The sequence below is a fragment of the Tenrec ecaudatus genome, chromosome 1, assembly GCF_050624435.1.
Source record: "Tenrec ecaudatus isolate mTenEca1 chromosome 1, mTenEca1.hap1, whole genome shotgun sequence".
NCBI lineage: Eukaryota > Metazoa > Chordata > Mammalia > Afrosoricida > Tenrecidae > Tenrec > Tenrec ecaudatus.
In genome coordinates this window covers 72475996-72488359 of record NC_134530.1, presented here as the reverse complement: position 1 = coordinate 72488359, position 12364 = coordinate 72475996, and the positions used below count along the sequence as shown (strand labels likewise).

At 43.4% G+C, this 12364-nt stretch overlaps 1 non-coding gene across 1 annotated transcript; it reads right to left on the bottom strand.

Moving 5' to 3' along the window:
• Window positions 1-10985: 10985 nt before the first annotated feature.
• On the bottom strand, window positions 10986-11148 carry LOC142437853 (U1 spliceosomal RNA). Its single transcript, XR_012782361.1, has one exon. It is a non-coding gene; the product is annotated as a U1 spliceosomal RNA (small nuclear RNA).
• Window positions 11149-12364: the final 1216 nt, after the last annotated feature.

The following is a 12364-nucleotide window of genomic DNA, read 5'->3' as shown; positions in this document are numbered from 1 at the left end:
TCCGTGTTGTTCCAGGAGGAAAGGAGTGAGGTGAACTTGAATTTGAATTGAAGAAGGCTATCACATTAGAAGGCTGTCAGACAAGTCTGACAAGGAGGAGATAACCGCAGAGCCTTAACTAATTTATTTATTCCTCCAGTCAAGAAATATTTATGAAGCTCTTATACAGTGCTGGTGACATATCAGTGAACAAAACAGATAGCCCTTGACTTCAAGTAAATTATTAGCGGAGGCAGATAATGAAAAGGATGAGCAAATAAATTGTAATTCAGTTTATCAGGTGTTATGAAAAAATAAAGTGGAATAAAAGTAACAAGTCTGGTAGGGGTGAGAAGGCTATGTCATAGGGATTTCTCTGCAAATGAAGTTAGGTATAGACCTGAATGGAGGGAAGCGTGAGCATTGAATAACAATGAAAACACAACAGAGAGTTTGTGGAAGACAGTTAATGCGGTGTTAAAGGAAGTTTTATCTCTTAAAATGGTATGTTAAAAAGGAGAAGAATTGAAAGCACTTTTCTTCTTAAAAATATGGAAAAAGCCAGGCCGTGATGATGATGTTCCTGAGTAGAGCAGCCAGTCCACAGAGAGAACAACATGGCTGGCCCCACTATGAGAAATGATGCCAATCAGTGACTAAGGGCGATACAGGGGACAGCACCGGAGACACAGTGTGGGAATTGCACCTGACCTGATCCCACCACACCGAGGCAAATCACTGGGGGAGTGCAGCGGAACAGCAAGGGAATGGAGCATCAAGGTCCCCAGGGAATGCTGAAAGTGGACTTTGGGGCCAGGGTGTGGTACCCCAACAGACTGGACTGGAAAACGCTCCTAAGGGCCAGCAAACGATCCTTGAACTAACTACAAGCTTTTCTTTTGTGGGAAAAAAAAAAGAATATGGAAAAAGAAGAGCAAAGTAATTAGAAGCAAAAAATATTAAAGGTATAAAAGGAACTCATTTTTTTAAAAGTGAAGACAAATTAATAGCGATGCTGGTCAAGAAGAAAAGAGAGAAGGATATACAAGTTGCTAGAATATATCAAGAGTGAAAGAAGGAACATCACTACAAACCCTAGAGATATTTAAATTCCATAAGAGAATATTATGACCACACTTAGACTACTTATGGTAATTCAACAACTTAGATAAACTCCTTGAATGACATAAATTGCCAACACTAAAACAGAAAGAAATAGAAACTCTGAATAGTCCTCTAAAAATTCCCACATCTAAAATCAATGGCAAGGAGGGCATAGGTCAGTTTGGTAAAGCCTGATCTGGTAGGGCTTGATACAAGGCCAATGTAATTGAGCGGAATTACTGAAACCCAAATGAAGGCCAGACATGATAGTGGGACAAGAGGAAAGTAAAAGGAAATAGAGGAAAGAACTAGGAGGCAAAGAGCATTTATAGAGGTCTAAATACAGGCATGTACACATGTAAATATATTTATATATAATGATAGGGAAATAGATTTATGTACATATATGTATAAATTTAATATTAATGTAGCAGCCTCTACTCAAGTACTCCCTCAACACAATAATACTTTGTTCTAATAACCTGGCATTCCTTGATGATTACCTTCCCAACAAGATCGCTGAACACAAAATGGATACATAAGCAAATGTGGTGAAGAAAGTTGATGGTGCCTGGCTATCAAAAGATATAGTGTCTGGGGTCTTAAAGGCTTGAAGATAAACACACAGCCATCTAGCTGAGAAGAAACTAAGTCCACATGGGAGAAGCACACCAACCTGTGTGATCATGGGGTGTCAATGGGATCAGATATCAGGCATCAAAGGTCCAGAACAAAAAATCATATCATTGTGAATTATGGGGAGTGCAGAGTGGAGACCCAAAATCCATTTGTAGGCAACTGAACATCAGAGTCACAAGGAAGAGATGAGCCACTCAGGGTACAGTATAGCACCGGTGAAACAACTTTCCTCTAGTTCTTTAATGCTTCCTCCCTACCTCTGCCCGCCCCACCGACTATTCTGACCCTAATTCTACCTTACAAATCCAGCTAGACCATAGCATGTACATGGGTACAGATCAAAGCTGGAAACACAGGGAATACAGGGTAGCTAAACCCCTCAAGACCCACATTGAGAGTAGCGATACCAGGTGGGTAAGGGGAAGGTGGGGGTATAAAAGGGGAACCGATCGCAATGATCTACATACAACCCCCTCCCAGTGGGGCAGACAACAGAAAAGTGGGTGAAGGGAGACATCGGTCAGTATAAGACACGAAAATAATAACTATTTATAAATTATCAAGGGTTCATGAGGGAGGGAAGGTGGAGGAGGGAGGGGGAAATGAGGAGCTGAGACCAAAGACTCAAGTTAGAAAGAACATATTTTGAAAATGATTATGGCAACAAATGTACAAATGTGTTGGCATAATGGATGGATGTAGGGATTATGGTTAGAGTTGTACGAGCCCCCAATAAAGTCTTTTTTTTAATTCCCACAAATAAAACTCCAGGTCAGAATGTTTTCAGTGGTAAGTTCTAACACTTAATGAATAAACAATACAAAATACAATGAAACTGAGGAAATAGAGGAAGCAAGAATGCTCCCCAACTCATTATAGGAGGTTAGCATGATCTTGATATCAAAACTAAAGGACATTACAAGAACCTTAACTTACAGATCAACATCCCTCATGACATAGGCATAAAATCCTTAATAAATTATTTTCAAATAAATTAACAATATACAAATAGCTTATAGTAGGAATGCAAGGTTAGCATAACATTTAAAAATCAATGTCATTTTCAGTATTCCCTGAGTAAAGAGGAGAAATCCAATGGTCATTTCAGTAAACATAGAAAAATCACTGAAAAACACTAGAAAAAACACCCATTCATAAAAGAAATTTTCAATCATCTAGGCATATGAGAGAACTTTCTTCATCTAATCAAAAGAAATCTGTAAAATAACAACAACATATAATTCACATCAACTTAATGATGAAATAATCTAACATGAACAAGGTAAGAACTTCACTCATCATTTCTACTCAGTATTGTGTTGGTTACCCTAGTGAGTGAAATATAGCAAGAAAAATAAATGAATGGCCTAAAAATGGAAGGAGGAAGTACAATTATATTTATTCACAGACTACATAATTCTGAACTTAAAAAATCATAAGAAGTCTATAAAAATGTCCTAGAACTAAGAAATTAGCAAGAATACAGAAAACAAAGTCAATATTTTAAATTGTATTTCTATATATGGACAATAAGCTATTATGAAATGGAAGATTTGAATATCACTTAAAATAGCATCAAAAATTTTAATTTAGGGCTTAATTTAGCAAAACATGTGCAAGGCCTCTATCCTAAAATCTACAAAATATTTAAAGAAATTAAAGAAAGTCCAAATAAATGGAGAGATATGGCATGGAGTGGTATGCTGAATATTGTTAAGATATCAGTTCTCCCTCAATGTATTAACTGGTTCAATATAAAGTCAATCTAAGTTCATGGCAGAGTTTATTCCAAAAATGCAAAGTGCCTAGAATAGTCAAGCCAATTTTGTAAATGAACAGGGTTTGAAGACTTAGCCTTATCTGATTTCAAGAGTTGCCAGAAAGCTACAGTAGGCAATCAAGAAAGATTAGAATGGCATACAGATAGACAAGTGGATTGATGGCTCATTACAGAATCCAGAATTAGATCCACACATATTTTATTAATTGAGTTTTAACAGAGGGAGTTTATTCAATTGGGAAAATAAAGTCTTTCCAATAAATAGTGCTAGAACAACAGAGTGAGGAAATGTCAACTTTCTTTTGGGGGCAAGGGGGGAAATGTCAACTTTAATCACAACCAAACACTATAAAAAATAATGACTCAAAGTGGATTATAAGCCTAAACATAAAAGCCAACACTATAAAATTTCCAGAAGGAGACATACTATAATATACTTGAAACTTTGGAGTAGAACATTTTAGGACTCAAAAAACACTAACCATAAAGTAAACAAACTGATAAATCAGACTCAGCCAATTTTAAAACTTTTGTTTAGCAAAAGGTATTATTAAGGATTTCAGGCAATTTATACTTCCACACACCTACATCTACAAATACACATACACCTACACATACACAAGCTGCAAGGTCGGAAGTTCAAAATGACCAGTTGCCCCATGGAGAAGATGGGGCTTTCCCTTCCCGTGAACAGGTGCAGTCTGGGAAACTCACAGGAGCAGTCCGCCCTGCCCCACACGGCTTCTAGGAGTCGGCAAGCACTCATGGCTGGAGTTTTGAGGGGACTTCAAAGAGTTTGTAGGAAAAAGCCTATTATTTTTTTATTTCCTGTTCCCCAAACCTTTTTGAAGTCCCTGTCTGTATCCACAGTGTACCTGTACTCGGAATGTGTAATGAATTCCCATAACGTAATAATAAAAGAACAAAAATCCAACAAAATTGAACGGTTGAACAGACACTTCGCAAAAGAAGATATACGACTGGCAAATCAATGCATGAAAAAGTGCTCAGCATCATTAATCACTGGCATTGATGCACATTAACTGCAATGTAACGCAAATTGTAGTCAAACTGGGAGGGGGGAAAAAACTCAGTGCCATCAAGTCAATTGGCCTATGAAATTTTAGCCACAAAGTGATAATACAACACATCCACTAGGATAGGTCAAATAGAAAATGTTTAACAACAAATACTGACACGGAGGTGGAGCAAGCAGAACACGCATGCACTGCTGGCAAGAAGGTCAAATGGAACGACCACCTTGAACAATTCTTTGGCAGTTTTATATAAAGTTAAAAATACATCTATTCTATGATCCAGTTGTTCTGCTCTTAAAGAAATGAAAACATATGTCCTCCAAAAGACTGTACAAGAATGTCTACAGCAACTTCACTCTTAATGGTCCAAAGTCATAACAACCCAAACAAATGAATAAAGAACAAAACTTGGGCTATCCATAGAGTGGAGTACAAGTGAGCATAAAAAAAGCCCAACTACTGATCTACCAGCAATATGGATGAAGCTCAATACCATCGGGCTGGGGGCGGGGGCGGGGGAGCAACAACAGACACAAAGAGTATGTTCTGCTTGATTCCATTTATAGGACATTCAAGATCCGACAAAAACGAATCTACAGTGTTAAAAATCCCAAAAACGCCTCCTCTGGGAAGGTGAGATTCACTGGAAAGAATCCTGAGGGAGTTTTCTGGGAATACTGTCTTGCCTCAACTATACTTCACATCTGCACATTTCACAGTATGCAAAACATACCTTACATTTTTTAAATTGTCATGAACTTCATGGAAAGGGAATATCACAGATGTCTAGGGAAAGGCCTATCTAATTCCACCCAGGGATCAGGGAAGACTGAAGTGAGGCGGCGCCGCTGGCAAGGAGCCTGGAAGCGGGGGGAGGACCAGGACAGGAGTGCTATGAGAGAGAGTCACAAGAGATGTCGGATGTGAAGAAACCTAAGGAGTCACTCATGTAAGAGGTTGGGCTTCTGGCGGCCTTATGGATTCTGGGTTGGTCTGCCAACCGCAAGGTCCGCAGTTCTAACCCAGCAACTGCTCTAGGAGAGAAAAACGCGCTTTCAGCTTCCTCAGAAACCCACGGGGACAGATTCGCCCTGTCTGATAAGGTCACTGTGGGTCAGAATCAACTCTAGCAGGGAGTTTTCTTAATTTAAGAGGTTGTTCAGCTGGGTGTCAAAGAAAAAAAGCCAGAGTCGGCATTTGCGCTGGGGTGGGGTGGAGTAGGGTAGGGTCAGGACGATGGATGGATAGCTTGGGATGAAGTGAAGGAGTGGCCGAGCACTTGACACGCTAACTAAAAGGTCCGTGGCTTTGCACCTACCAGTTGTTCGGCAGGAGCAATATGTGGCTTCCCTAAAGCTTGGCAGCCATGGACTCGCCATGATACTGCTCTACCCTGTCGCACAGAGTTGCTCTGAGTTGGCATTGACTTGATAGCAATGGGTTCTATTTTGCTGGTTTGTTTGTTTGCTGATGTGGGAGAGGGAACCACATGAAGTCCTGTGTTGCTGGAAAGATATTGGTCAGGGCCAGGTCATAAAGACGCCGGGTGTCGTGCAGGAATGTGCCGGGAGTCGACTCCTCCCCTAGTTCACTGCTGGGCACGGAGAAAGCAAATCAAACGCTGCTGGCAAGTCTGAGCCTCAACAATGACGTGGAGCCCAGAGAAGACCCAGCGCTGGCTCTGGCTACCCTGCAGAGAAGCCAAGCGCAGTCGTGGAGTGCTGAACTTATACACGTCCTAGCACGCAGCGCAAGCCGCCCTGGGGGCACCATATAACTTTATTGTAAGCTCGTGCAATAACACAGGCAAATGGAATAACAATGTAAAGTTGGCTTTAATTAAAATGAAGGGTGTTTGCTTCTCCCTCCTTTTCGTCTTAAGCCAGGGCAGCCTGCTGAGCTCTGCAGAGCCCTCACAGGAATGTCTCCAAGTAGGACGCAGCCCCTCAACATCCCCCACCCCCCACACACACACTCACACACACACACACACACACACACGAGGTCCACCAGCATGTGAGTACACTTCCCTCACCCAGCCGCCACTCCCTTCTTAGACGATCCACATGGCAGAGGGCATGAGGAAGAAAAACAGGACTGGCGGTGCAATTTCAAAGGCACCAGGAAAACAGAGAGAAAAATATCAGTGTTGGGAATAGAAAGGGTTTCAGGGATCTTGTCCCAGTCCCTTTATCCCTTCCACACTTTGTCCTAGCCCTTGTCTGGGATGCTGTGGATGGTCCGCATTGTCAGGTAGGAACTGACTGGTGCAAAAGAGGTGGGAAAAGGGGGGAAAGATCCAGGTATCCAGGGGTTCCTCTGTGTGTCCGGATATCAGGGAAATAAAGTCGATCTGAACAATTTCCTAACTGCAGAAAAGGACTCTGTGCAAAAGGACCAGGAGAGGAGGCACGCTGAGAGGCACTGCAGTGTGCTGGCAGATGTCTGACCGCGTGAAGTTGGAGTGTTTAGGAAGAAGGAACCCTGCTTTGTCGCAATTACCACTTTCTGTGGTGTAAATTCTCTCACACAGCAACTCACACAACTCTTCAAAGGTTTTTCTAAAAAATTAACAAATGGCTCTTAAGAGCTAAGAGTGTTTGGCTCCGAGTTGCCTGCAGTGTTCCAGGCGGACCTGGAGGAGTCGGAACACTAGCACCTCGGCCAGGGGGTTCATATGTAAACATTGAAAGGGCATCTTCTCTGAGCTGGGCGTTCTGCCAGGAGGTCACAGATCCATGAACAATAATACAACGACGATTATTACAGCTGCGTCTATTGAGCATTTACTGTCTGTCAGGCTCTCTTGTTGACTCTGAAATAGAGGCAGCGATCATCCCCATCTTTCAGATTAGAAACCGGAGACTAGGAATCAATTACTTGCCTGAGATCGCAGAGCTAGTAAAAAGCAAGAGTGGGTAGCTGTCATCTTTTCCTTCCCACCCCACATTTTTTATGACTTCCTGAATGAAACGCCACAGTCTCAAGACAAATGCCAGAAACACCCCATCCCCAGGTCCCTTTGTGGCTCCGGTTCGTGTGTCTGACCCAGATGACATCAATAAGAGGCGAATATGAGACTTGGACTTCGCAACACAAGGCATCCAGATGGGGAACTCCGCCTTGATGTGAGGGCAGGGGTGCAGGCATCTGGGTCTTTGGGAACAAGAGTGGCAGACAGAGGCTCTCGGATCCATCCCCAAAGTGATGGGAACTGACCAAACAGTGTGTTGCAGTTTGGTTGGGCCTGGAGCCCCAAAATATTCTGCCAGCTACCCAACATCCTATGACAAATCCCATCTCTTTAAACGAGCCATAATGGACTCTGTCGTTTGCGATCAGGAGCTCCAATAGGATAGTGAACCCAGGGTGTACACTTAGTTCATTTTCTCCACTCCCTAACTCTGTAGGTGAGCCTCCCATCTCATGCAAATGAGGACTAAGGTACACCTGACCCGAGCTATGATGTCTTCAACTGCGTCATATGCAAGTGAACTTTGGACATTGCCTAAGGAAGATCGAAGAAGAATTGATACATTTGAATTATGGTGCTGGTGAAGAACAGGGACAGTGGACTGCCAAAGGAACAAACTAATTTGTCTTGGAAGAAGTACAGCCAGAAGGCTCCTTAAGCAAGGGTGATTCTTGTCCTCTCAGCCATCTCCCACACTTTGGACCTGCTGTCAGGAGAAACAAGTCCCTAGAAAAGAACATCATGCTTGGGAAGGGAGAGGGGCAGTGAGGCAGAGGAAGACTCTCACCGAGACGGATGGACACAGTGGCTGCAACAATGAGCTTGACCAGAAGAACAACCGTGACAGCGGTGCAAGGCCAGGCATTGTTTGGGTCTGTGGGACACAGGGTCCCCATGAGTCGAAATCGATTCAATAGCACCTAACAACAGTGAGACTAAGAGCGGGCACACCAGTTAAGCAAGAGTATTTATTCAATTGATGCATGCGGAGCTACTGATATTTAATCATTGTTGCTCTAGTAATGATTGTTATATTTGGTTCAACCTAATAGAATCCAAGCCCCTTGCTGCTTCCACCGTCTTGGCTCTCTCCAATGCGCTCATCAAATCTGAGTGGATGAGGAAGTTTCCACTCAGGTGAGAACAAGCCAAGAAGATAGGTTCACCCTCCGTGGGAAACATAAACAATCAGAAGAAACAGAAACAACAGATTAAAAGCTTCGGGCTGCCTCAGTGCATCTTTCTGTTATTTCCTTGTGCCCAGCCCACCCTGGGGGAGGACACAGAATGGGGAGACTAAGTCACTGCCTGCACATATCTCAGGCCTTTGGCACAGGCAGGGCTTGAAGAAGAACTGACACGGACGGTGAGAAGAGCAAGAGTGAACTAGAAACACAGGGAATCCAGGGCAGATGATCCTCTCAGGATCAGTGGTGTGAGTGGCGATACTGGGAGGGCAGATGGAGGGTGGGTTGCAAAGGGGGAACCGATTTCAAGGACCTACATGTGACCTCCTCCCTGGGGGATGGACAACAGAAAAGTGGGTGAAGGGAGCAGTCGGACAGGACAAGATATGACAAAATAATAATTTATAAAGTATCAAGGGTTCATAAGAGAGGGGGAAGTGGGGAGGGAGGGGAAAAAAGAGGAACTGATGCCAGGGGCTTAAGTAGAGAGCAAATGTTTTGAGAACGATGAAGGCAATGAATGTGCAAATGTGCTTTACACAATTGATGTATGTGTGGATTGTGATAAGAGTTGTATGAGCCCCTAATAAAATGAATTTTTTTAAAAAGAGCAAGAGTGATACTCGTTCTGTTAATGTGCAGAAGGAAGACACCCTGGAGGAGGGTGCACAGAGAGAAAAAGCAATGCATCGGCAGTAGACAGAGCAAAGTCACAGAGGCTACAATGATGTGACTAGGTGCCTTAGGTTGAGTTGTCTAGGGACACAAAACCAATGACTCTCATATATATGCAAGAAAAAACTTTATATCAAGACGTAACAATATCAAGAAAGCATCCCAGCACAGTCCCACTCAACTCCATGAGTCCAAGGCTAGTCAGAGCCCTCCTCCTGAAGGCTGGTGGTGCAGAAAGGTCACATGTGATGCACACGTGTGATGCAGGGAGATCACAGACCAGTGGGAGCAGAGTCCTATGGATCCAAAGTTAGAGGAAGCATGCCAGCATGCAGAGAGTTCAGAGGTTGGCTCTCAGAGTCAGTAGCCCTAGAGGCAGACACAGAGTGTCCGCAAGGGTCAAGGTGAAGGGCAAAAAAGTAAGAAGTTATCTCTCTCTTATAAAATAGCCCACCTCCCAAAGGAGGCATCATTAGGCTGTGACTGGACGGAAAGGTTGAACTCCACTCTTATCCTTTCATACAAATTCAAGTTGACATAGAATCTAACTACCACACTAGGTGCAAGGACATCAGGAAAGCAGTGGGCTGTGTTTGAAAGGGGAGATGGAGTGACATGAAGAGAGAGGTTGAGAACATCATTCACTCGTTGCTTTAGGTGCTGCTGAGTCAGTTCCAAGTCACAGTGACCCTGTGTACACCAACATGAAACACCGCCCAGGCCTCCCCATCACTGCTACGTTTGAGTCCGTTGTTACAGTCACTGAGCCAATCCATCTCACTGACAGTCTTTCTCTTTCACTGACGTTGTCAAGCTTGATGCCCTTCTCCAGGGACCAGTCTATCCTGATAGCATGTCCAAAGTACAAAGCCTCACCACTCCCATCTATAAGGAGCATTCGGGCTGTACTTATTCTAAGATCTGTCCACTTTTCTTGAGGTTGATGGGATACTCAATATTCTTCACCAACAACACACTTCAAAGGCATCAATTCTTTTTCAGCCTTCCTCACTCATTGTTCAGCTTTCACATTGTGGTAGTTACATAATCTTATGTCAACGTGATAAATAAATGTAGGGGCGGGGTCTAGCCTGTCAATCAGGTAACAGCCTATGATGCCTCCTTGTGGGCATGGCCTTCTCATGAGGGTTCTGGGAACTTCCTCTCTCTCTTTGCCTTCTTCGTGTTGACAAGCCACCACACGGAGACTTGCTGCGCACTGCGAAAGCCTCTCTCTCTGCTTCACCTTCTTGCTGTTGAGTCGCTCGAAGAGCTACCAGAGCCACACGGGGACCTGCAAGTGCTGCTCTCTCTGCTTCACCTTCCTGCTGGCAAGCCACCATACTGAGACCTGCAAGAGCCCTTGTGATGCACCCTCTGCCATTGGATCTACAAGGCTTTGCACCCACTGGCCTGTGATCTTCCTGTGTTCTGCATTATTGCATGTGGCTGCGTGAGTCTGGAAAAGGGATTGATACTAGACCAGTCTTATAGTATCAGTCTCATAGGCTAATATCAGAGTTATGGACTTGATCTGGATTGGGATGGGATGTTTTCTCAATATACAATTGCTCTTCAATATAAAGCTCTTTCTTTTCTTTCTTTTTTTTCAGGGGAGAGCGCGAATGCAGTCCCCACTACCACAAATTCTGCAGTCGAGTTTCCCACATTTGGGGAAATCGCAGGGGTCAGCACACCCGGAGTGCAATGGATAAGCCTCGCCCTGGGAAAACCACCTTCGTGATCTTGGTATCTCCCCTGCCAGGTAAGTATAATAAAGCTCTTTCTTATGCATAAATGAGTGTCTCTAGATTTCTCTAGTCAACCTGATCTAACACGCACATGCATATCCTGTTGTCACTGTTAGGGGCCACTGATTCGGTTCTGACCAATCAAAACGCTGTTGGCTCCGGTGCCATCCTCACAGTTGTTCTTGGCTTACGCTCATGTTGTAGCCGCTGCGTCCATCCCTCTCTATGAGGGCCTTCCTCTTTTTCGCCGCCCTTCCACTTTACCAAACATGACGTCTTTCTCCAGGGACTGCTCTCTCCCAACAACGTGTCCAAAGTGTGTAAGATGAAGTCTCACCATCCTTGCCCTTAAGAAGCACCCTAGTCATGCGTCTAAGACAGATTGGTTTGTCTTTTTAGTAGGCCACGCCCCTTAGTCCTCAAAATGACATCCTTGCTTTTCAAGGCTCTAGAGAGGTCTTGTGCAACAGATGCACCCCGTGCAGTGCGTGCATCCTTTGATCTCTTGACTTCTTTTAGTTTCCTTCCGTTTCGACTTGACCTTGCATTGGAGCAGGGGGTGATCTGTTCTGCACTCAGTCCCTGGCTTTGTTCTGACTAATGCTCATAGAGCTTTTCCATTTTCTTTCCTACCGAAGTAATCAACTTGATTCCGTCAAAGCTCATGTGGACAGTGGCTGTTATGGTGGCATATTAGGTGATGTACAGGTCTGCTAACTGCAAGGACAGCAGTTTGAAACCCCTAGCTGATCCTCAAGAGAAAGATGAGGATTTCTGCTCCTGTCAAAATGTACAACTTGGAAACCCAAAGGGCCAGTTCTACTCCACCCAACTTTTGCATTCTTATCACCAGTACTTATCGGTGTATATTGATTGCATGTATGATCAATTTCAGTTGATAAAAATTAAAGTTGGTAAAAAGCTTCCATTTCTTCATATTTGACACTAGCAGTTGATACATAAGTTTGAATAATATTACCTGGTCTCCCTTGTAGAAATAAGAACATTATCCCATCTATGACTGCATTGTAGTTCAGGATAGATCTGAAACATTCTTTTTGACAATTAATGTGACTCCATTCCTCTTTAATTTGTCATTCCTGGTACAATAGGTCATATAATTATCTGATTCAAAATGACTGATTTCAGCTCATTAATACCTAGGATATCTGTGTTCAAGAGTTCCATTTCATTTTTTATAATATCCAATTTTCCAAGAGTCATACTTCTTATATTGT